This window comes from Neoarius graeffei, chromosome 28 (genome assembly GCF_027579695.1).
Source record: "Neoarius graeffei isolate fNeoGra1 chromosome 28, fNeoGra1.pri, whole genome shotgun sequence".
NCBI classification, from domain to species: Eukaryota; Metazoa; Chordata; class Actinopteri; order Siluriformes; family Ariidae; genus Neoarius; species Neoarius graeffei.
This window is the reverse complement of record NC_083596.1, coordinates 40,317,008-40,343,773: the sequence shown is the minus strand read 5'-3', so window position 1 is coordinate 40,343,773 and position 26,766 is coordinate 40,317,008. Positions and strand designations below refer to the sequence as shown.

General features: G+C 42.0%; 1 protein-coding gene across 3 annotated transcripts in view; it reads left to right on the top strand.

Moving 5' to 3' along the window:
• Positions 1-26,766, top strand: part of doc2b (double C2-like domains, beta) — a 449,891-nt gene that overhangs the window by 68,551 nt on the left and 354,574 nt on the right. The window lies entirely within an intron of this gene.

Below are 26,766 nucleotides of genomic sequence, written 5' to 3'. Positions count from 1 at the left end.
ACTTTTTCCAGCCCCGTAAAGTAACCCCAACCAAGGCACGCGCGGCACGCAATTCATGTTACAAACGAGGGGAGAGCAAGTCACACTGAACACCATATCAAACGCACAGGGCATTGAATCATTTCCTAACCACAACGGCTTAATAACATTGTGTTTCATATATCTGATTGAAGCTAAGAATATTCACATTAGCCCGCAATCATATCCCGCCGTTTCTCGAGCGGTGTGTTCTTCTCTGCTTTTCACACTGGACAGTACGCACGCACGCACAACAAAAGTCCGGCGCATTGCATTTCGCACCTGAATAGTTGCAGACTAAGGAAATGTTAAAATGTTAAAACTGTAAAAATGTTGAAATGCTAAAATGAAATGGTTGTTGACCGGTTGAATGGTTTTTGAATACCTGTCATTTAAGGGTTGGAGTGAGTAGAGACTGGGATAAGAGAGGTGGGTGTGTGTGTGTGGGTTGGCCCGGGGGGGGGTTGTTGGGGGGGCCCATTCAGAGCATTTTGTCCCGGGCCCAGCCAAAGCTGTCAGCGGCCCTGCCTGTACCTATAGCGAACCTTTATTTAGTTCTGTTTACATTTACCTGGTTTACATATTGGCTATGAAAAGTGAGCACGAGCATGTTCATGCGCTTAGGCTAATAGTTATTCTTTCCAACGTTTAAATAAAGTGCATTAGCTAGCTACATTATTTACCTTTGATAGATTAGTGTGATTCCACTTCAGAAGGCTGCTTCTGTATAGCTGGAAGTCAAGTTTGTTTTTTGTTTTCATTGCGTCGGAATCGTTCGTTTTTGATCAACCGATAGTGGCCGATCATCAAGAACAACGTACCGGGTTTGAGCTGATTATTTTTATTCACCTGGTGTTGTCTTTTAGACATTTTTTTGACGTTGTTTGTTTGTTGGCTCAGCCTTTGGCTAAAGCCTGTAGAGGCACCTGTCTGTATGCGTGTTTAACCAAGTTCGAGTGCGTTTAAGAATGTAATTGGCGTGCCAGCCTCAGGTACAGTGCTCAGCGTAAATGAGTACACCCCGTTTGAAAAGTAACATTTTAAACAATATCTCACTGAACACAAACAATTTCCAAAATGTTGACAAGACAAAGTTTAATATAACATCTGTTTAACTTATAACGTGAAAGTAAGGTTAATAATATAACTTGGATTACACATTTTTCAGTTTTACTCAAATTAGGGTGGTGCAAAAATGAGTACACCCCACAACAAAAACTACTACATCTAGTACTTTGTATGGCCTCCATGATTTTTAATGACGGCACCAAGTCTTCTAGGCATGGAATGAACAAGTTGGCGACATTTTACAACATCAATCTTTTTCCATTCTTCAACAACGACCTCTTTTAGTGACTGGATGATGGATGGAGAGTGATGCTCAACTTGTCTCTTCAGAATTCCCCAAAGAAAATAATTTCTTTACACCATAAAGGTGAAGGGTACAAGAAGATCAGCAAAGCTTGTCAGTCAGAATACTGTAGCAAAAGTGGTACAAAAATTTAAGAAAGATGGAACTGCAACCATCTCACAGTGACGTCCAGGTTGTCCACGGAAGTTAACGCCGCGACAGGAGCGTCTTCTGATGAGAAGGGTTGAAGAAAATCGGCATGCAAGTTCACTGCAGTTATCTAAAGAAGTAGAAAGCCAAACTGGGGTGACTATTTCCTGTGACACAATATGGCGTACACTGCAGAGGAATGGCATGCATGGATGCCGTCCACGAAAGAAGCCTCTCCTAAAGCCCAGGCACAAAAAAGCCCACCTAGAGTTTGCCAGGGCCCATGCTGACAAAGATGAAGACTACTGGGACTCTATACTCTGGAGTGATGAGACCGAGATAAATGTTTTTGGAACCGATGGCTTCAAAACTGTATGGCGTCGCAAAGGTGAGGAATACAAAGGAAAATGCCTGATGCCTACAGTGAAACATGGTGGTGGCAGTGTCCTTATGTGGGGCTGCATGAGTGCTGCTGGTGTCGGGGAGCTGCATTTCATTGATGGCATCATGAATTCACAGACGTATTGCTCTATACTGAAAGAGAAGATGCTACCATCACTCCGTGACCTTGGTCGTCGTGCACTTTTCCAACTTGACTAAACACACATCTAAGGCCACTGTTGGATTTCTGAAGAACAGGGTGAAAGTGATTCAGTGGCCAAGTACGTCTCCTGATCTGAACCCAATCGAACACCTATGGGGAATTCTGAAGAGACAAGTTGAGCATCACTCTCCATCCAGCCTCCAGTCACTAAAAGAGGTCATTGTTGAAGAATGGAAAAAGATTGATGTTGCAAAATGTCACCAACTTGTTCATTCCATGCCTAGAAGACTTGGTGCTGTCATTAAAAATCATGGAGGCCATACAAAGTACTAGATGTAGTAGTTTTTGTTGTGGGGTGTACTCATTTTTGCACCACCCTAATTTGAGTAAAACTGAAAAATGTGTAATCTAAGTTATATTATTAACCTTACTTTCCCGTTATAAGTTAAACAGATGTTATATTAAACTTTGTCTTGTCAACATTTTGGAAAGTGTTTGTGTTCATTGAGAGATTGTTTAAAATGTCACTTTTCAAACGGGGTGTACTCATTTACGCTCAGCACTGTAGCTATTCCACAGTCGTGGCGTGGCATGGCGTGGCACCACTGCATACTGACCATCTAAGTGCCACGTTACATAGCCTCAGTTTGTCATGTAATCCTCCATAGCTGAGCAGTCTGGAAAGGAATAGATTTTGTGACGTCGGTTCGAATCCTGGCGTTGACGTAAAAGGCTGAGCTCAGACCTGCACAGGCCTCTAGTTTGTTGCTACCATGTTCTGGTATCAATGAACTCTGTTCATTCTGAATTTTACGTTAAAGATGTTTATCAGGTTACTTGTACGTATGATAGGAAAATCTGTCTGGATGTTTTTCACCGAGCACAGTACCAGTGTCGATACTGATTCATCCGTGCTGTTGTATGTTGTTGAAACCTCGTACCGTCATGGAAAACATGCTGCAGCTCTGTGTTTAGTGTATATACGTACTATTAGTTTACAATTAGTTGCTTTTCCAGCTGCTGTGGGACATGATAGAGCATGTGCACATAGCATGATGTAAGCTACAAAGTACTCCACTGCGTACAGAAGCATCTTATTTGAAACGGATCTGAAATCCAGTGCACTCACCGGGACACCTGCGTTTGTTCATGGAAAATAATTGTATTTGAACACCACAGGACTCTGACATTCTGCCCCAAGGCCTCTCTATTTTTTTTATTGACTCGGATGAACTTCGGAGAACATTTAAGGCCATACTGCATCAATCCAGATAATACTTTTTGCAGAAGAGTCCTGCCTGATGTAATACGTTTTGTGCGAGGTAAAGTTTCTGAATGCCAGTCTTTCACATGCTTACCAGGGGAGCGCCTGCGTTTTGTACCAACTGTTCTGCCAGTGAGCCAGAGTTGCCAATGAATGCTCTTAGTCAGAACACATTATCAGATGGGCTGCTGCTCTCCTTCCTGAATGTGCTGCTTTATCAGAGCCAGCCAGTGTTGATCTTGGTCCCCTGCTCCCCTTCTTCCTGCTTCAGCCCTCCATTTATCTGGCAGTGTGACCGCCACATTCAGAGGTTAAACCGAGATGGGCTATAAGCGCATTTTAAATCTTTTTTTTGTGTGTGTGTGCTTTTTCTCCTATGAGAAATGAACCAGTGTGTCATTAACAGGATATTTTATTTTGTTTCCTGGTGATCTGACATACGGTGTCTTGCAAAAGTATTCATCCCCCTTGATGTTTGTCCTGTTCTGTCGCATTACAAGCTGGAATTGAATTGGATTTTTTTTGGGGGGGGTATCAGCCTTTGATGCACACAACATGCCTACCACTTTTAAAGGTGAAAATAATTGTTTTATTGTGACAAAAACTCCAACCCCGATTCCAAAAAAGTTGGGACAAAGTACAAATTGTAAATAAAAACGGAATGCAATAATTTACAAATCTCAAAAACTGATATTGTATTCACAATAGAACACAGACAACATATCAAATGTCGAAAGTGAGACATTTTGAAATTTCATGACAGCAACACATCTCAAAAAAGTTGGGACAGGGGCAATAAGAGGCTGGAAAAGCTAAAGGTACAAAAAAGGAACAGCTGGAGGACCAAATTGCAACTCATTAGGTCAATTGGCAATAGGTCATTAACATGACTGGGTATAAAAAGAGCATCTCAGAGTGGCAGCGGCTCTCAGAAGTAAAGATGGGAAGAGGATCACCAATCCCCCTAATTCTGCGCCGACAAATAGTGGAGCAATATCAGAAAGGAGTTCGACAGTGTAAAATTGCAAAGAGTTTGAACATATCATCTACAGTGCATAATATCATCAAAAGATTCAGAGAATCTGGAAGAATCTCTGTGCGTAAGGGTCAAGGCCGGAAAACCATACTGGGTGCCCGTGATCTTCGGGCCCTTAGACGGCACTGCATCACATACAGGCATGCTTCTGTATTGGAAATCACAAAATGGGCTCAGGAATATTTCCAGAGAACATTATCTGTGAACACAATTCACCGTGCCATCCGCCGTTGCCAGCTAAAACTCTGTAGTTCAAAGAAGAAGCCGTATCTAAACATGATCCAGAAGCGCAGACGTCTTCTCTGGGCCGAGGCTCATTTAAAATGGACTGTGGCAAAGTGGAAAACTGTTCTGTGGTCAGACGAATCAAAATTTGAAGTTCTTTATGGAAATCAGTGATGCCGTGTCATTCGGACTAAAGAGGAGAAGGACGACCCAAGTTGTTATCAGCGCTCAGTTCAGAAGCCTGCATCTCTGATGGTATGGGGTTGCATTAGTGCGTGTGGCATGGGCAGCTTACACATCTGGAAAGACGCCATCAATGCTGAAAGGTATATCCAGGTTCTAGAGCAACATATGCTCCCATCCAGACGACGTCTCTTTCAAAGAAGACCTTGCATTTTCCAGCATGACCATGCCAAACCACATACTGCATCAATTACAGCATCATGGCTGCGTAGAAGAAGGGTCCGGGTACTGAACTGGCCAGCCTGCAGTCCAGATCTTTCACCCATAGAAAACATTTGGCGCATCATAAAACAGAAGATGCGACAAAAAAGACCTAAGACAGTTGAGCAACTAGAATCCTACATTAGACAAGAATGGGTTAACATTCCTATCCCTAAACTTGAGCAACTTGTCTCCTCAGTCCCCAGATGTTTACAGACTGTTGTAAAGAGAAAAGGGGATGTCTCACAGTGGTAAACATGGCCTTGTCCCAACTTTTTTGAGATGTGTTGCTGTCATGAAATTTAAAATCACCTAATTTTTCTCTTTAAATGATACATTTTCTCAGTTTAAACATTTGATATGTCATCTATGTTCTATTCTGAATAAAATATGGAATTTTGAAACTTCCACATCATTGCATTCTGTTTTTATTTACAATTTGTACTTTGTCCCAACTTTTTTGGAATCGGGGTTGTATTATTGTGATATGTACATTTTTCTAATATGTCCTGTGTACCATGATATATCCTTTTATAACATTTTAATGTAAGCAATGTCAACAAAACAGCTGTTTTATCGAACAGTGATGGACTGGACACCTACTGTTATTTCTCCGAAGCTGATTACGTTCTATAACAGCATGTCCCATAGTGTAGGGATTCCTGTTATACAACAGCAATGGCATTAATTATTAATCCAAAAATGACAAACTATGAATATGAAAAGTTTGTACGCCATTGTTTAAAAAATAGAAACCTTTTCGTGGAAATGGACAAAACTTACAATAACCTGCTTATGCTAGTGTACACGCCCCTTTGCTTTACTTAATACTTTATTAAATCAGCTATTGTTTCTCCTGATCTATCAAACTGCAAAGGGATCTCCACAGGTTTTTGAAAGGATTTGTATCTGGGCCATTCCAAAACCATAATCGTCTTCATCTGATGCTATTCCTTTGTTGATTACAAGTTGTGCTTTGAGTCGTTATTGAGCTGGAAGGTGAAATTTTTTTTTTCTACATCCTCAGTTGTCTAACAGAAACCTGCAGGTTTATTGCCAAGAATAGACTGGCAGTAGTCCCAGCTGAAGAGAAGCAGCCACACAGCGTGATGCTGCCACCACCATGCTTCACTGTGGGTATGGTGTTCTTTGGGTGATGGTCCCTTTTTTAAAATAAAAAAAAAGTTATCTTGGTCAAACAAAAGGGATCCTTTCCATGTTGTCAGACACTCATTCATATTGTTGTAACCAGTTCAGTATTCAGGCATGACTTTTGGCCCTTTTCCACTACCCTTTTTCAGCTCACTTCAGCCCGACACGTCTCGCGTTTCGACTACCAAAGAACAGCACGACTCGGCTCGCTTCAGCCCTGCTTAGCCCCTAAAACTCGCACCGTTTTGGAGTGGGGCTGAAGCGAGCCAAAGCGAGCCAAGTGAGGCTGGGGGCGTGAGCAGACACTCCCCTGTGCACTGATTGGTGAGGAGGAGGAGTGTCCTCACATGCCCACACACGCCCCGCGAGCACACTGGGATCTGTAAACACCGTAAACCCGGAAGAAGAAGAATTACGAATTACGAGAATTTCTGAAGCCTTATGCGCCTCGCCTCATCTATACGCTCTTGCCAGTATCTGTTGGCGTTGTCGGTGACAACAAGCCACAGAACCAAGACCAGCAACACTAACGACTCCATGTCCTCCATGTTTATTGTTTACTATTCGGGTCGTGAGACTACCGCTGAAAAGATCACTGATGTCACTGTTTGCGCTGCTTAACGACATCATGTGAAGTCCACCCACTTTCGCTAACTCCACCCAATGTGTCCACCCACTTCCAGCCAGCACGGTTCAGCGCGGTTGTAGTCGAAATGCAACTCCAACAGCCCCACTCAGCTCGACTCAGCCCTACTCAGCACGGCACGGCTCAGCCCGACTCAGCTGTGTTTGTAGTGGAAAAGCGGCATTAGAAAGTGGACTTCTTCACAATTTCTGTTTGACTTCTCCTTTTTTAAACGTCAGAAAACAGCCCCAGTGCGATAATCGACTACAGGCAGGGAATGGGTGCTGCGTCAGAAACCAGAGAAAGAGAGCAGTGACTGTAGAAACAGTTGTTTTCGACAGTTTCTTTACAGTTATTGAGGTAAATCTCTGCAGGGATCCTTTCCATGTTCTCGAACATTTATCAGGCGTATCAGACGCTCGCTGGCCGTGCTGTGAAAATTGTCCGTGCAGACGCTCATCAAAGTTTCCAAATCTGTCATTGCTTAACTCTTGAATATTTTCTATCGTGAATACTGTCATTAAAAAGCTTATCTCTGCTTTCCAAAGAAATGTGTCTGGTTAAGATCTGTTCAGTACTTTGGGAGTAACGGCAGGTTAAAGTTGGGACAACAGAGTAAAAACTCTGCTCACGGGACGTCAGGAAACTGCCGGTGCTTTTCTTTTTGAGTCACGGGAAAGCAGTCAGGCTCGCTCGCTCTCTCTTCTGATCAGTTTCCAACTGGATTACTTGCGAATATCAGTCAAATAACTTTTATAGGGCTGTTCTCTCGCTCAAACTGTTTCTGATGAAGGATTCAGCAAAATTTTCCGTCTGCTAGTTTTGATGTTAGGATTCAGAGGAGACTTTGAAGTGAGTTTTCATCCCTTTACCGACTTATTTTTTTAAATCAAACTAATTCATGCAAATAAATTATTTTAGAATGTAAGTGGAGTTGTTTTGATGAAAAATATTGAGTGGTCGGAATGATATATTTAAAAAAACTGGAAGTCAAAAGTGCGAGTGTCAGTTTCAGTTCAGTTAAATGGAAGTGTTCATTGGATGTGGCTGACAGTTTTTTCGAGGTTCGACTTGAAAGCTGTGAATATTATAATTTATATTCTTTATTATAAATGCTAGTAGGTCCTACTTTTGAGAAATACAAAGCCCTACAGAGCACAAAGAGGGTATTAGAAATAATCTTTGATTACTTTTTTTATTGAGTGTACCGATTTAACGTTTTTACCTAATCAGCATAATTAATACTAATTCAGTGCTAATTTGCATAATTTATTTTTACTAATTTTTCAAACTTTATTCAGTATGCAACCATCTACGTGCCTGCCAATTTCCATGGAAACATCTTGAATAATAGAGAAGTTATTGAGAAAAAAAACCCCATTTGATCTCATTCATTAATGAGGCCCATTCTGGACCATGTGATCCTCATGCAGAATATTACGGCCGTTTTCTAAAAATTAATCCGTTTCTTCAATCTTTGATTTGTAATATCTCAAGAACGGATAAAGGTTTTGATTCTGTAAAAAGTATGTTGTTCTGAATTCCGTGAGAGCAGTTTCAAGCAATTTGGGCTGAATTTGAACCTTCACCTGATCTGCCTACATTTATATTCAAATTATGAGCCCGTCAGTGGTAAAACAAGCAGTTTATATTGATGGGGATGTTCGCCCCGTAGGATTACATTGTATAGCCATTTTGCGTTTGCCAGTTACAGTGCTGAGCGTAAATGAGTGCACCCCGTTTGAAAAGTAACATTTTAAACAATATCTCAATGAACACAAACAATTTCCAAAATGTTGACAAGACAAAGTTTAATATAACATCTGTTTAACTTATAACGGGAAAGTAAGGTTAATAATATAACTTAGATTACACATTTTTCAGTTTTACTCAAATTAGGGTGGTGCAAAAATGAGTACACCCCACAACAAAAACTACTACATCTAGTACTTTGTGTGTAGTGAAAATTCATTATGTCTGATATACTTTGTGTGGCCTCCATGATTTTTAATGACGGCACCAAGTCTTCTAGGCATGGAATGAACAAGTTGGCGACGTTTTGCAACATCAATCTTTTTCCATTCTTCAACAACGACCTCTTTTAGTGACTGGATGCTGGATGGAGAGCGATGCTCAACTTGTCTCTTCAGAATTCCCCATAGGTGTTCGATTGGGTTCAGATCAGGAGACGTACTTGGCCACTGAATCACTTTCACCCTGTTCTTCTTCAGAAATCCAACAGTGGCCTTAGATGTGTGTTTAGTCATGTTGGAAAAGTGCACGACGACCAAGGGCACGGAGTGATGGTAGCATCTTCTCTTTCAGTATAGAGCAATACATCTGTGAATTCATGATGCCATCAATGAAATGCAGCTCCCCGACACCAGCAGCACTCATGCAGCCCCACATAAGGACACTGCCACCACCATGTTTCACTGTAGGCACCAGGCATTTTCCTTTGTATTCCTCACCTTTGCGACGCCATACAGTTTTGAAGCCATCAGTTCCAAAAACATTTATCTTGGTCTCATCACTCCAGAGTATAGAGTCCCAGTAGTCTTCATCTTTGTCAGCATGGGCCCTGGCAAACTCTAGTCGGGCTTTTTTGTGCCTAGGCTTTAGGAGAGGCTTCTTTCGTGGACGGCATCCATGCATGCCGTTCCTCTGCAGTGTACGCCGTATTGTGTCACGGGAAATAGTCACCCCAGTTTGGCTTTCTACTTCTTTAGATAACTGCAGTGAACTTGCATGCCGATTTTCTTCAACCCTTCTCATCAGAAGACGCTCCTGTCGAGGTGTTAACTTCCGTGGACGACCTGGACGTCTCTGTGAGATGGTTGCAGTTCCATCTTTCTTAAATTTTTGTACCACTTTTGCTAGAGTATTCTGACTGATAAGTAAAGCTTTGTAGTAGAGCAGGTTAAGCAAACCATCGTGCACTTTGTGATATAAGCATGACATTTGGCATGATTGTTGCTTATAGGTCACTTTTTCAGAAAAAAGTGCTAGCCACGAAAAAAATTCAATATGGCGGCCATTTTTCAAGATGGCCGCCAGACGCATCCTCGTTTCATGTTTTTGTTAAGAAAACACAGAGCAAATTGTTATATAAACATGAAATTTGGCAGTAATGTTCTGTGTAGGTCATGTTATCAGTTAAAAGTGTTAGCCCTCCAGAAAATTCAATATGGCGGCCATTTTTCAAGATGGCCGCCAGACGCGTACCCATTTTGTGGCTTTGTTAAAAAGCCACAGTGCATATTTGTCATATGAACCTGAAATTTGGCAATAATGTTCTGTGTAGGTCATGTTTTCAGTTGAAAGTGCTAACAGACCAAAACATTCAATATGGCAGCCATTTTTCAAGATGGCTGCCAGACGCACATCCCCGTTGTGTGGTTGTGCTCATGTGTGCCCCTAAAATGGACTGCTATTGCCGGGATGGCAATGAGCTCTCATTGCTTACAAAATATCCCAAATGGCTTGCGAACCACACAGCCTCTGGCAGTCAAGTGTCCACCCTAGCCTTCCAGAGCCGGCAGGGGTGATTTTGCAGATAGAGGTGGTTCGAAAGGCGGGTATCTAGCGCCTCAAAACCAGTTGCTCTTGGCAGAAGAAACTGAGTAATGGCACTGACTGGAAGGGGATGAGGAGGACGAGTAATGGCACTTACTGGAACAGGACTATGAGGACGCCAAGTAATGGCACATCTTCTGGCAGTTCATAGGGCGTAAGAAGAGAGTGTATGTCACTCACTCCCAGGGCACACTGGTGACAGACACTGCTGTGAAACTCAGCATGGGGTTCAATGTCAGCTAAACATTGAGTTAGTATCCCAAATGCAAGTGCTCGAAGGCTGGAATAGGGTGTACTCCACTGTGCAGTTGCCCTTGTGAGATTTTTAAAGATTTATTTTTTGGGGGGGGGGCTTTTTTCACCTTTATTGGATAGGACAGTGTAGAGACAGGAAATGAGCGGGGGAGAGAGAGAGACGGGGAGGGATTGGGAAATGACCTCGGGTCGGAATCGAACCCGGGTCCCTGGATTTATGGTATGGCGCCTTATCCACCTGAGCCACGACGCCCCCCTGTGAGATTTTTAAGCAAGGAACAGTGACTGAACTTTGGGCCTAGCCATGCTGGCGATGGCAAAGTAATCCAAATTCAAATGGTCTACCAAACTTCACTTTGGACAGTGGTACATATCCATTCATAAATCAGAGCTGGCAAACCATTTTTATGGTAGGGGGCATTGTCTACCTAAAACTGTGTAATTGGGTGCTGGGGGAGGGGGGGTAGCAGTTCAGGGATAAAAGATAGATCTCAGCAATGGATATTTTTGTCGATGTCATAGATTTGACCAAGTTATTTTTCACTGTTGAGCATTAGCACTATTTTCGTTCACTTGTTTTTCTCTGAAAGGCCTATGAGCATACTGGAAAATCATGCTCATGACCAATTCATTTGGGACTATTTGATGGAAGGATCAATCAGCAAGAAACAACTCTTGGAGCTTAGGAAAGATATGGGAATTTTCCCAAAAAAGCATTGGAATGTAAGGGTTTCAACAAGATTATCCACTGTGAAAAATAGGCTTTTCATCATGCCAGATTGGCTAATTGTGCAATCATTCTGTTTTTCGGCATGTAATTCAGTATTATAATGGCAGTAAATCAAAAATGTTTCATTGAATTCATCTTTTGTACTTTGACACCAGAGCAAGACCACTAACGGGGGATTTTTTGGCGACCATCTTGAAAAAATGGCCGCCATATTGAATTTTTTTGGGGGCTAGCACTTTTAGCTGATAACATGACCTACACAGAACATTATTGCCAACTTTCATGTTCATATCATAATTTGCACTGTGTTTTTTTTAGCAAAACCACAAAACAGGGACACGTCTGACGGCCATCTTGAAAAAATGGCCGCCATATTGAATTTTTTTCGTGGCTAGCACTTTTTTCTGAAAAAGTGACCTATCAGCAACAGTCGTGAAAGTTTCATGCTTATATCACAAAGTGCACGATTTGGAGCAAAATCTGCCTTAACCTGCTCCACTATTGCTGATCTTCTTGTAGCCTTCACCTTTGTGGTGTAAAGAAATTATTTTCTTTGGGGAATTCTGAAGAGACAAGTTGAGCATCGCTCTCCATCCAGCATCCAGTCACTAAAAGAGGTTGTTGTTGAAGAATGGAAAAAGATTGATGTTGCAAAATGTCGCCAACTTGTTCATTCCATGCCTAGAAGACTTGGTGCTGTCATTAAAAATCATGGAGGCCATACAAAGTACTAGATGTAGTAGTTTTTGTTGTGGGGTGTACTCATTTTTGCACCACCCTAATTTGAGTAAAACTGAAAAACGTGTAATCTAAGTTATATTATTAACCTTACTTTCCCGTTATAAGTTAAACAGATGTTATATTAAACTTTGTCTTGTCAACATTTTGGAAATTGTTTGTGTTCATTGAGATATTGTTTAAAATGTTACTTTTCAAATGGGGTGTACTCATTTACGCTCAGCACCGTATAACATTCTAACTCGATACTGGACCAATTTCCATCATTTTTGTCCCTAGTAAATATTTGGACCCGAATTGATGGGGAAAATAGGTCGCACGTTTAAAAATCCCAGAGTTTTCCTTTCACAATCCATTTAACTCATCATAATCCATTCGACTCCTCACTTTCTATTTAATGCTAATAATGTTCGGACCAGATGCCTCCGCTTCATATACAGTAGATTGCATTACCCGATGCTTGTAGGTTTTTTTGAGTGAAACTCTCAGTATTTTAGGTTTAACCTTTTTTTTTTTTTTCTGTAATCTTCAGTTGTCCAGTTTCAGCGAGTCTTTGCTCATGAAGCTTCAGATTCCTGTTCTTGGCTGATAGGAGTGAAACCTGATTTGGCCTTCTGCTGTTGCATGCTGAGATGCTTTTCTGCCCACCACGGTTGTAAAGCGTGATTATATGAGTTGCTATATCCTTCCGGGCAAAAAATGCTCGAACCAATCTGTCCAGTTTCCTCTGAGCTCTCATCAACGAGGCGTTTGTTTCCACCCATAGAACTGTCACTCACTCAGTGTTTTTTGTTTTCCCCATGTAGGTGCAATTTGTGATTAAGTGATCAATCTCATTAAATCAGTCTCATTAAATCATTAGATCAATCTCATTAAATCAGCCTCATTAATAATACCTTTAATTTTGGTGCTTAATAATAAATTATCAAACAGCTAAATTATGGTATATCCCAAATTATTTAATCACTACCAATGCAGCAATAGCTAATGGATCACTTATCGTATTACACAACTCATATGCACCTTGGAATTCTTTGAGATTGAATGACTTCAAAGAATATGGAAGCAACACAGACACAGTTTAACAATTAATTGAATTTATTATAGCAAAGATAAAAATGAATAATAGCAGTTGAATACATTCAAATATGATATGGTCATATACTTGATGAGCGTGTGTGTGTGGGGGGGGGCCTTGTGGCCTGAACAAAGGACTAGCCTTTGTTGCTAACTAAGGCCCTGTCCACACGGCAACGGATTCAGGTGAATCTGATAAAATTGTTTATCGTTTCGGCCTGGCGTCCACACGGCACCGGCGTTTTGGGTGCCCCACAACGATATTTTTTGAGAACGGGTTCCAGAGTGGAAAAATCTGGCAACGACGCCGTTGCGAAGTCGTCTGGATGAGTAGAATGGATTTGTTTACGATGACGTCACAACCACATGACTAGAACAAGCAGCACTCTCGCTGTTTTGTATGAACCACTGCATTGCATTCACTTTTGTATACAGCTTTTCTTTTAAATAAACAAGTAACTGAACCATTTCTTGAATTTCTTTTTTTTTATTGGATAAGACTGCTTTTCAAAATGTTCACACACAATATAAAAAGTTATATAAATTATATAAAAATGCTTTTCAAAATGTTCACACACAATAAGAAAATTAAGTTGTATAAAACTATGCACGGCGGCACGGTGGTGTAGTGGTTAGCGCTGTCGCCTCACAGCAAGAAGGTCCTGGGTTCGAGCCCCGGGGCCGGCGAGGGCCTTTCTGTGTGGAGTTTGCATGTTCTCTCCGTGTCCACGTGGGTTTCCTCCGGGTGCTCCGGTTTCCCCCACAGTCCAAAGACGTGCAGGTTAGGTTAACTGGTGACTCTAAATTGACCGTAGGTGTGAGTGTGAATGGTTGTCTGTGTCTATGTGTCAGCCCTGTGATGACCTGGCGACTTGTCCAGGGTGTACCCCGCCTTTCGCCCGTAGTCAGCTGGGATAGGCTCCAGCTTGCCTGCGACCCTGTAGAAGGATAAAGCGGCTAGAGATAATGAGATGAGATGAGAAAACTATGCACACTAATAAAACTAATTTGTACACACACAAGGCATGATTTCCTCGCGTAGTCACAGCCGCCATCTTGTTGTGTGTTTGTTCCTGACCGTGCTTCACGCCAGGTAGAAGAAGGGGTTTATGCGCATGCGTTTACTACTTCTATTGTTCTGGTGTCTCCGATGGGACCGTCTTATAGCGCCCCTAGAGGTGTGGCATGTGTATTGCATCGTTTTCAGCAAGCGTTGCATTGCCATATGTACCTGATATTTTACTGATCCGTTGCCCATGTGGATGCGATATTTTTTTAAAATAAAATCTCGTTGCCGTTGTCGTGTGGATGTAGCCTAAGACAAAGGAATGTTATCTAAGGTGTGTTTGTGTGAGTGTGGAGGAGGGGTCACCACGTGTTTCTTTGTAGAACAAAGGGTTAGCCATGGTAGCTAATCCACTAGCTTATAGCATTACTAAATCCACTGAAATCTTGATGAGGTCAAAATATGTGTAATAATGAAATTAAAGGTTAGAAAGGATAGCAAGAGCATGCAAAAGCCTATCTATTAACAATTGAGAGATCAACACAAATAGAACAATAATCAATTCAACATCCTAAGTGTCTCCAGTGTACACAATTAAACAGTTCCTGAGTTTAAATTCACACTACTTCATAAAGCTAATTCCTAAGGCTAGTCTTTGTGCCCAAAAATGCCAGTCTTACTTCAGTATCTTGCTTCCAGTGCAAGATTATAGAGGTGTTCCGAGACTTTTGGAGTCCACAGGAGCACGTGAGTCGATTCCGTGGAAGGCGCAGAGAATCTCTTGGTCCGACGCTTGTCGTTCGTGAAGACAAGTCTCTGATCAAACAATGTGCACAGCGATTTAGTTAGAAGGAATCCGGTCGCTTCTAACTTTTAATTAAACTGCTTTGGGCGGCAATTTTGTAACGTTACCTATGATAGACAAACAAACCGGCTGTAGCTCAGTCTGAGTTAGATCGCGCGATTCTGGAGTTCTACCGTGGCCAGTGGTAGACAAAAACCGCGCTGAATTCTTTTTCTCGCGAGAAAGACGTCTTTATCTTGGGTGCTCTGACGAGCGGCCCTCCTTGTGTCCGTGTGCTGAGTTCACGCGGCGCCAAAAGAGATAGAACGGAAGTTTGCTCAGTTACTTATGGCTTCATGGAGGATGTGACGTAGGTGATCCTGCCCAGGCGTGACGTAGGTCACCGCGGAAGTTATTGATGGGAGTTGTAGTCCTAAAAGACGAGACAGGCGGTACCTACACCCACCATTCTGTGTAAACTCTAGGGACTGTTGTGTGTGTGAAAACCGCAGGAGATCAGCAGTTTCTTGAAACACTCAATCCAGCACCCATGCCACAGTGAAAGTCCCAGAGATCAGACCTTTTCTTCATTCTGATACTTGATATAACTGCACGAATGTGCAAGAGTAGTGTACATGTTTTCAGTGTGAAGTGGACGGTGAGTGTCGATATTTTTACCTAGAAACTATATCGCTTTGAAATAGTTAACAGAACAGATTTTAATTTTTTTCGCAGTCCAAATCCTGCGCTCTGATTGGCTGGCGAGCGGGTCCGTATCCTACAGTACGGACCCCGGTTACGGACCTCTGGCGACTCGCTCGTTCACAACAACAAACAACATAGTAGCATTTTTTTGTCAACATTTATCTTTTTTTTTTTTTTAATGAGATTTATTTAAAAGATTATCAAAAATCTTATAAATTTTTGCCAGCATTTCTCAGGAGAACAGCATTAATTTTACAGCATGGATAGCGATAACGACAGTGTTCACAGCGAAAGCGAGTTTTACTACCCTGAGGAAGAAGAAACAAAAGAAAACATTTCAGGAGAAAGATAAAAACCTGTAACTTGCTAACGCCGAGCAAAAACATGGCTGAATCCTGAATGACTCCTATTTGTATAAATAGGGGACGACATGGGCGGCAAAATGTAGTTTTTTTTCCTGCCATGGAAGTGCACTTGTATACCGAGGAGGAAGCAATTTGCATTACAGCCGTGAACGAGGATTCAAAATGGCGGCTCAGTTCAGTTTTCCCTTTCGGGCGCTCTCGTTTTCTGTTAGAATTTGGTAAAGAAAAAAATAAATGTATTATTTACCAGCTTAAGGTCGGTCCGTATGGTGAAATACCGTGACCTCGGCCCAGAGGGCCTTGCTCAGTACTTTCAAGACCTCGGTCACGGTATTTCACGATACGGACCTCCTAGCTGCTAAATAACATGTATGTATTCCATCGTTTCGATTAATAATCTCTTTTTTTTTTTTTTCTAATAGCTTCTTTCAAGAGCAGGTGCAGTTGTTGATATTTATGCACCAGAAATCAGAGTTCGCATTATGAGTCCAGCCAAGGAATACATAAACGAATATAATCTGTAACGTCACTCTTCTTCATTCATTTTTATTTCTGCTTCTCTCATCTTTGTTTTTTATTCTGGCCCTTTCACAATCAAATTTGCCATGGTTTTTATTTGGCTAATGAAAAATGTTCGCTTGACTTACAAGTGCCTCTAGGGTACATGGCGGGGGAAAAGAAGGTGCTCGGTCATATTTTAAATGCAAGCGCTGCATAAATTTAATCACATTGCTTACTCATTTATTCCAGTAAGTGCCCCACAATTTCAGAATGTAAGAGACACTAAATTGGAATACCGTTTGCTTTTTCTTCTAATTCAGCAGATAAGGTATGAATAAATGGGCACGGTGATGCCATGTCTGCTGGTCGATGGTGAGAGCTGTCAGGATTGCACATGAAGCGCCACCATAAAGGCGGTTTAGTTGTACAGGGCCTTCAGGCCATCGTAAAGCTTATCAGAGTTTCACAGGGTCTGCAAAAGCAAACAGCACAACATCTAGTGAGAAATATCTCCTCTGCCTGCTGGGAAATAGACCACTTCCTCCCCCCTTGCAGTCTCCCAAAACTGGCTTCTCGAATCTCAAATATTGCAGCCAAATTGTTGATGCTTTTATTGGACCCATTTAAAACGAATCGGAGCTGAACGAAGTTTTCTCTAATTCAGCCACTTTACATGTTGTGCTTTGGAAATTACTTGGTATTGTTTCCAATGACTCATTGCTTCTTAAATCCCCAAAGTCTGCAAAGTCAGTCTTGTGGTTTATTACTTAAACAAGCCAGAACAATAAGCTCAGGGTTTTTTTTTTTCCCCCTCAGAAGCATGATTATGAAAAATAAATAGTCCTCCTCCTTCACGCAAGGCTTAGATTTAGTTTCATGACGTGTTTTTCTGAAATGAAACTCGGACTGAAAATAAATCCCAAAGGCATTAATGCTGTCTGGCGGGCAGTGGTGCCCAATGAGCGATGACGCTCGCTTCATAGTCATCACGCCATTATGCAAAGGTGCTTAAATCATCCAGATTTCTGTATGTGTTCTTGGGGTAAAAAAAAAAAAGTCCATATGCCGGGCGCATGCTGTTAGATATATTTTTTTTAATCCACTTTTATTCCAGGCTTGTGCCTCCACACACATTTCTTCGATCAGGGTGGAGGTGGATATTGGTCCTCAGAGGCTCGATCTTGCCCGAAAGCTGGAACAAATGATCTTGTATTTTATACTTTTCATGAAACAATCATAAGCCCTGCAATCAACTTGCAGACCGATGAAAGACGCTCAATTTTTTTTTCTTTCTCTAAACTTTTATAGTCCGTGACCCCATTTTAAGGACTTGACCACTCTATATGATCGCATACATTTAATCAATCCAATGTAATGTTGAATTGTGTGCTCTGTGGCAGCTGGAACGATCAATAAGTTTGGGTTTTAATCTAAGCCAGTAGGCTCCAGGCTGAGATTTCACTCATGTGCTGTGTTTAGATGGATATAGACTGCAAAATAGCATGAATATTACTTTGGAGTGCGTCGAGCTAGAAACCATGACAGTGTTGCGCAAAAATATACGTATCTTCTTTAATTTTTTTTTTTTAATGTAAATACCATGAGACCGCTAACAACAATCTGAATGAAGTCTAATGTAGTAGTAATAATAATAATAATAATATACTGTTTTAGATGTTAGCAAGTCTGGATTATTCCCAGGCCCTATACCAGGACCGATTTCTCCTTTTGTCCAGCTGCCATTCTCAGGAACTGGGCGGCACTAATGGAGTTCTGGCTCACTGCTCCTGGACTGCAAGGCTCAACTGGAGGTTCTGGTCACTGGTGGTTGCACATCCCCAATCCACAAAAACTAATTTCACGAAACGCTGCCTCTCCCCCTATTGCAAATTAGCGATAATATCATGCCACTAATTAAAACGTCAAGAGAGCAAAGGCTTTGAAGCGATTTGCTATTCATTGGGCACATCCTCAATTTGCCAGGGGGCAAAAAGTGGAAGTCTATTCATAACACTTTGCTGTAAAAGGGTTATACAGTCAGGTTCAGTATTAATGGCACTCTTAGTAAAGAGTTTTCTATCCATTAAAAAAAAATACTGTAACTGTAATAGCAATACCACAAACCGACAGTACAGGCTAACTAGCTAGTATTATATTGTTATTAATAATAATCCTTGGATTTATTTTTTTTACGTTCAATATAAAAGTAGCAGTATTTAGACTGCTGTATGACACTGACGTTGAATTCCAACGAAGGTCGCAATACAGATTTGTTAAGACCCTGGACACTACAGCTCGCGATGGGTTTGTGAATACTTGGCGATGAAAAATTGGTCGCGTCGCCACCCAGTTTTGTGATGCACAGCGAATGTTCTCCAAGCTTTGCAAGCTATTTTTTGGTGCGTCTCCGCCTCTTGAGTGGCCAAAAATGTTGCGAAAAGTTTCAATGCCTGCATTGAAATTTGGTGGCGATGTTTTCGTCGGCAAACTAAGCAGCGAATACTCGCAGTTGGGTTTAGGAATACTTCCCAAAGCTCGGAGAACCTTCGTCGAGCCTCTTGAGATGTCTTTGTCTCAAATCCATGTCCCCAAAGCTTGCAGGAGCCTCATCAAGACAGTGGCTCAGCGTAGCCTAACCTTCGCCGAGACTTAAAAAGTGCATTTACATTTGGGGATCCTTTGGAGAATACTTCACAAAGTCTCTGGGAAAACAGCGTCCTAAATTGCGTGTGCTAATTGCGCTCAAATCAGCATCAGGTGTTTCCCGTAATGACTGGGTCCCAAGAGTGCGCACAGCGTGCTCTGTGAGTGAGCGTTGCCACTCGAGCTGCGCCAGGCTCAAGCGCATGAAGGCGTGACGAGTCAAGTGTTTGCCTGCTATGTGACCACAACTTTTAGCTCACCTGTATTTCATCATGCATCGTCACCAAAACACCTCATTTTCATTGATAACCCATCGCAAAGCATCACGAGCTGTAGTGTGACCATAGCTTACAGTAAGTCTACAGACAACACCCTTCGAGTTGCAGCCTGATTGATGAGGACATGAAAATCTCTTGCTGCCATTTGGTACTTTTCTGTAAAGTGGAAGTGTTTTTGTTTTGTTTTTTATAGTGCTGTCAAAGTTAACGCGTTAATTTTGGCGATTAATTTTAAACATTTAATGCATTAAAAAAATTAACGTGGTTTTGTTTACTTCTGGTGGCGGCTGACCCATAACCTTTGGTTACGTGTGCGGGAAAACCGGGCAGAAACAGCTATCCTAACTAAAGGAGAGTCTATGGCGGAAAGATGGATAAGGGCGAACTTTTAGGGGGAAAGTTTCATTTTAAAAAGTTGCCCGACGGCTCGTTGGACAAAACTAAGGCAATTTGCACAGTTTGCAAAGCTGAATTTAATTACCACAGAAGTAACACGTCTTTAGCGCATCACCTCAAAGCAAAACACCCTGCTGAAATTACCTCCACTGGACCTCGCCAGTCTACACTACAGGAGTGTGGCACTCGTGGGCGAATAACGAAACCTGTAAGTGAAAAGTTAACCAATTCCTTGGTTACTTGGATAGTTAAAAACTGCCGCCCAGTTAGCACAGTAGAGGATGATGGACTGAGAGAAGTAATTCGTGTTGCATCGGGAGATACCTCTTATAATTTACCCTCGAGAGGAACCATCGTGTCAAGAATACACACTGTGTATGAGGATGAGCGGGCACAGCGGATGAACATGCTTGCGCAAGCAAAGCACATCGCTCTCACGGGTGACCATTGGACGTCTATCAACAACGATAATTATTTGGGCGTCACAGCGCATTTCATTGATCAAGACTGGACTCTGCAGTCGTTTGCACTTTACTGTGAGTAAAACCGAGGAGCGACGCAACGTAAACAAACTGGTCTGCCTCAGTAACTGGCTGAGTGTAAAGAAGGACTAAGTAAATTATGTCTATGGAGTGAAAAATGTTCAATGTTCTGAACTTTCAACAACGTCTTTGCTCATTCTATGCGCACCTTAAGCCATTAAAATGGTTTTTGAATTTAAATATACTTTCTTTGTTTACATTAATTTGATGATTTTACATAACTATTCAGTCTTAAGGGGGCGGCACGGTGGTGTAGTGGTTAGCGCTGTCACCTCACAGCAAGAAGGTCCGGGTTCGAGCCCCGTGGCCGGCGAGGGCCTTTCTGTGCGGAGTTTGCATGTTCTCCCCGTGTCCGCGTGGGTTTCCTCCGGGTGCTCCGGTTTCCCCCACAGTCCAAAGACATGCAGGTTAGGTTAACTGGTGACTCTAAATTGACCGTAGGTGTGAATGTGAGTGTGAATGGTTGTCTGTGTCTATGTGTCAGCCCTGTGATGACCTGGCGACTTGTCCAGGGTGTACCCCGCCTTTCGCCCGTAGTCAGCTGGGATAGGCTCCAGCTTGCCTGCGACCCTGTAGAACAGGATAAAGCGGCTACAGATGAGATGAGATTCAGTCTTAAGTAGAAAAATGCAATTAATTTATTGATAGATTAATCGCGATTAATTACGGAAATTTGTGTGATTAATTAGTTAATTTTTTTAGATTGACAGCCTTAGTTTTTTAATTTAAGTATTCTGCTTACAAAACGTTTTAAAAAATCTTTTGCTGCTTCCCATTGGATTACTCATAAAACATGTGCCAGCTGTTGTAGAAAACACCGCTTAGTATGAAGGCAACCTCATGGAGCTCATACAGGGACTCCTAGCAGGAGCTTTTCTCTTCAGGTTTTGCTTTGCAAAGCGCTGGGGATATAGATGGGATTTTACATGATCCTACCTTCATTGGTCTATTGCGTTGCGTTGTCTGCTTCAGCTATTCCGGTGAGCGTAACTTGAATACAAATGTGCCAGATTTCATAGGCTATTAGGCAGTGTTGTAGTCGAGACACTAAACCTCGAGCCTGAGTCCAGTCTCGAGTCCCCAGTGTTCAAGTCCAAGTCATAAAAGAAAATTTTGAGTCGAGTCCGAGAACAAGACTCCGACCGCACCATTTGACGGTAGCTGTTCCTGCCTTGATGTGAAAGCGTCTCTGCTACTGTGTTGGACTAACGTTACTGCTCGACTGCCCCATTTTAGTCAATAGGCTCCAGATAGAAAGCTTGTTCGTCGCTCAGCAAGCCCCGCCCACTATCAACAGGGCAAATAACATGACAGGGTTAACACTAGCTACGTAGTTCATCACTCAGCAAGCAAGCCCTGCTATCAACAAAGCAATGAACATAGCGTGTCACTCCCTTCTCTGGGTGGAGTCTTACCAAATGACGATTGAAGTTCGAGGTCGTCCCTGTCGTCTCCTCGACAGTTCTTCTACATATGGAACACGCAGCAGTGCATTTTTTTCCCCACTGCACGAGAAGTCTGTAGAAGCAAAGCGGACAATCCTAGAGGCGTTCTCTCCAGGCATTTTAGCGCCGTTAACATTGGTTTGTTCCTGTATGAACAGGTGAACGTGCATTCTCTTACACGAAATTAGTATAAAAATTAATGTAGATATAAATAACTTATGCCAAATTATTATAGCATGTTTCAAAAAAATAAAGAAAAAACTCAGAGTCCTCATCTCCAATTTACGAGTCCGAAGGCAGTTAATGCACGAGTCCGAGTCAAGTCATGAGTCCTTAAAATTAGGGCTTGAGTCCGAGTCCTGGACTCGAGTACTACAAGCCTGTTATTAGGATTGTGTAGGATTTTAAAATAAAATGTTAAAACATTCTAAAAAAAAAGAACAGCAAAGGGTATGCATGTCTGTCAATTCATGGCCAACGGGTACAGAACTCGGGAATACTGCAATCTTGTCACATCCAAGCATCCAAGGCTAGACACACAAAACGTTTAGCCGACACTTTTAAAAAGAGAATATGATGAAGAATTAGCTTAAATGTTCAAATGATTCCCTTCAGAATTTTGCATAATACAAAACTCCAAAAGGACTTGTGCCATGCTGGGTATGTTATAGATGTGCATGCTGCACTGATTTTTTTTTTTCCTTTTTCTTGTTAAAGCACTGTGCTGCACTGTTTTGGCAATAATGGCTTTGTACCAGTGGCGGCTGGTAGTCTTTCAAACAGGGGAGGCTGGTCGGTTACGATATTTCCAGATTAAAAAAGAAAAAAAACACAAATTTTGCCCATTCTCTTGCCTCTGATCTGGCTGATTGTTGGCAGGGTCAGAGGTTCTTTTGGCCCATTAGCCTACTGTCCAGTATACATGATGGGGGGGGTATCATTTTATATTTTAAAATTGTGGCATGTTGTTTAAAAATTGATCATTATTGAAAGCAGCTCTTTGTCAGGAACCTCAGCAGTAACAGCAGAGTGTTCTGGAATAGGCACAAGCACTGACCTTGGGGAGCCAAACATAGAGCTGGGTGCCACACATTTCATTCAATGACACTTTCCCTATATTTTACTTATTTTGACTGAGAAATGTTTTATTGACAATTTTGATAACCCTTCACTTTTAATCCAGGTCTGTAGTGTGAAATGTTCTCGGCTGTGTTTTTGTTTAAAAATGTTTTCCAAATTGTAGCTGTGTTTAATTCATATCCAGAAAAATATATATTCCAATATAATATACTCAGCATAAACATTTTAAATAGATTCTATATTTTTGGTCCATCCATGACATATTACTAAAGTAGCCTATTTACTGTTGTTGATGTGGGTCACTTGCTTTTAGCCAATTCCCTTTCTCGTACCAGGAGAGCTGAAAGGAACGAGTATTATTCCCGACCTTTTTCACCAAGTCAATTTGAGGCGTTGGTCTACCCTGCTCTTTAATTTTAATTTTTTCCTCGAAAGGAAGACTGGCAAATGGCTTCGCCAAAATTAAATCAGCAATGCTTGGCATCCGTGCGCAGCTTTCTTGCTAGCTGACTAGCCCCCTCAAGTTCAAGTTCAGTCACTCAAATAAACGAAATTTCTGGAACTAAGATAGCAAACTTGACAACACTATATTTACACTTTATTTACAATGAAAATATATACAAACTAAAAAAGCTGGTAGAAACCGTATGTAATGAATGAAATCGAAATGTAAGCTGATCTCTTACAATACACCACAGCACTTGCGAATCCTCATGGGACTGAACTGAGATTCACCGCTGCCTGTCTATATTTGAAACGAGCTGTCAATCAAAGAAAATATCCAGCCGCTTTCACCAATCACCAGTCTCCTCGCGGAAACTGCCATGTCCCTCCCACTGTGAGGCTGAGAGTCTGTGGGTGGGCGTTTTCGCAGTATTTGTCCAATAACCGTCTTGCATTTTGAGATTGAAAGCGCAGAGCTCCCAAATGCCATTGAAGTCCACTGAGGCTGGGCTGCATCGCGCTGTCATGAGGGGGAAAAACTCACGCACACATTAGGCGAACTGGGGAAAGTTATAACGGAATGATTTCGCACTGTAGTGGGTTGAGCACATGTATTTCTATGATTCTGGATCTGAAATAGCAATGTTATAAGTTCGGCTATAAAATAAAGCGCAATTCATCCTACACGATGTTCGTCATTTTTAGAGGAGGCTGAGCCTCCCTCGTTGTCTTAGAGCAATCGCCCGTGCTTTGTACATATTGCATGAGGCAGAGTTCAGAGCTGCATCATTATTTTCACTTTTTCTTTGGTTTCCTGACCTTGAAGCAACGTGCACAGCTTGTGTGTCTCTGTCGTGTTCAATATCACGGTCCTGTCCTATTGAAGAAAACATGAATAGCAGCTTAATCTATAATGACTTTGAGAGTTATCAGATAAAATAAATTAGTTTCTAGTTGCCTCTCTGTCAGTCTCCCCATGAAATGGTCTTTGTAGAGACAGAATTTGAGGGAAAACCTTACGTTTTGGCCTCTTTCTTGCAAGTTCATTAAGGGGCCAAGCAGCAAAGCTGTGGAGGAATCCATTGTGTTTCGGTGCAGAGATGTCTATGGCAACCCATAGAACCGTATGTTATAAAGTTTTGAAATTTGGCACACTTGGGAACAGCCTCTAATTCTTTTCACCAAGTTTCATGTTTGCACCTCAATCGCTCCAGCGTCATCAGTGAGTCAAACGTGGACGAGCGTTTATGCATTTAACTGTTGAAATGTATGCCCAATTTTCAAACTTGAGGTACCATTGGATTCCTTGGCTCAGGCCGAGTTCAGCGCACCCTGTGACAATAACTTTTGCCATATTGGATTTTCTGCCATTTTGGGTTTTATCAAAGTGTTGTTTTTTCCGCTACTTCTTGGACAAACCTTGTCCAATCTTCACCAGATTTGTCACATATGATCTTCAGACAAAGCCTCATAAAGGTTATTACATGGATTTTTGTTTTTCAAAAGTGTTCATCCATAACAGCCAACTGGCAGCAAAACCACCAAACAGGAAGTGAGCCCATACCTCAGCAACACTTTCATGTATCAACACCAAACTTGGTGGACTGACTCAAGACACTTTACAAAAGGGAGTCCAGATAGAATCTGCCCATTTTACCACCAGGGGGTGATATAATAAGAAAAGTGCCCAGGTTGTTTTGTCATTACTCTTCATATCTTTGATCTATAATCATAATTGATATTTGAAGTCATTGTTGGGTCTTGAGATCTGGACATGGTGCCATTCCCTGTTCTGTGATTGTATTCCACAGCAGTGCAGCCAAATTGGAAGTTCGACTATTTCTCAGTAATGCTTTTATGGATCTACACCAAATTTGATGAAATGACTCAAGACTCCACCCTGAGGGAGTCCAACAACAATTATCCCATCGGACCACTCGAGGCACTTTTTACTTGGGGGGCATAGCCTGCGCAAGGATTTGTTGTTGACGGTGGTGGTGAGGGTGCACCGCTTCACTCCCCTCTGGAGATCCAGGTGGCAAGCAAGGGAGCAGGACGACCAGGGCCGACAGGGAGCTGCACCTTCAATGATGGTTCCCAGGCAGATGGGGTACGTGCCTGTGTTGGCCACAGAAATCGCCAGAGCATTTGGATCGCCTGGCTTTTCAGCCTGTGTTCACCCTTCCACCAGTGATTCCAGGAATCACCCCCTTGCAAGCGTTGAGGTTGCAGGACTCCGAATTTGGAAGGGACTTGAGGCAATATAATGAGTAAAACATGTTTTTAGTCATTACACTTGATATATTTTTGTTTTGTTTTGTTTTTCCAAGTCTGGCCTTTTGTCATCCTGATGTCAGAACATGTTGACGTTTCCTGTTCTGCGAATGTATTCAACGGTAAAGTCACCAAACAGGAAATGAGCTCATATCTTGGGCAATCTTTGGTTATTTGACACTTGCTGTGAGTGCATAGAGCCATGCCCTTGACAGAGGTTTCTATGGCAACTATACCCTGCTGAACTGCTTGGCCCCATCATCGCTGCTTGCAGGTATATTTTTATTGCGCTCTTTCAGTGTATTAAAGTTTCACATCATCTTGTGCATGTTTTACTGTCCACACTGGTGACATTCAGGAGTCTTAACTTGTGATGAGCCTCATGACTGGAATCCAGGGGCAGTTTGTACCAGGTTTCTTTCATCTCTTCTTAAATATAAGCCCAGGAAGAAGTATCTCTTTCTTCCCTTCTTTCTTTTTCTAGTTGTCGGTCACATCTGAAACAAATATAATACTGATATCGCGATAAATTATGACCATGAGCTTTACTGAGATTTTGTCCTGTATATCATATCGCCTTCCCTAAGGTGTCATGAACTCTTGCTTGTCAAAATGGTGCTGCTAGGTACATTTTAAAAATGTGCTTTAAATACTTGTTTCGGTCCGGACTGATCTGGCAAGTGATGACAGCTGGTAATTTTTGCACGGTGTTCCCATTTAAGTACCCAAAAGTGTTTTTGAGAAAAGGCAAGGTGTCAAGGCACCGCGCATTTGCATTAGCATGGCTGGTTCACAGCAGGTTGGAGGTTAGGGTGATGGAGATGGTTGCTGAGTCGTTCCAGCTGGGTAATGGTCCCTGCCAAGCCGATGGCAGCAGCTGCTATCAACCCTGACATTTTAGCACCTGCTGTCTGTCACTATATAGCCATCTGCCAGACCTGACAGTGAACCACGAGCTATTTTTTAACACGCTTACATTATACACAGTACTAGTCAAAAGTTTAGGCACACTTACTCATTCATAGGAATCACTAATGAGCAGTGTCCAGTGTTTTGACTCGTACTGTATGTATAGCTGCATTTTACACGAAAGCTTTCTACAAAAGAGTTTGATGGCC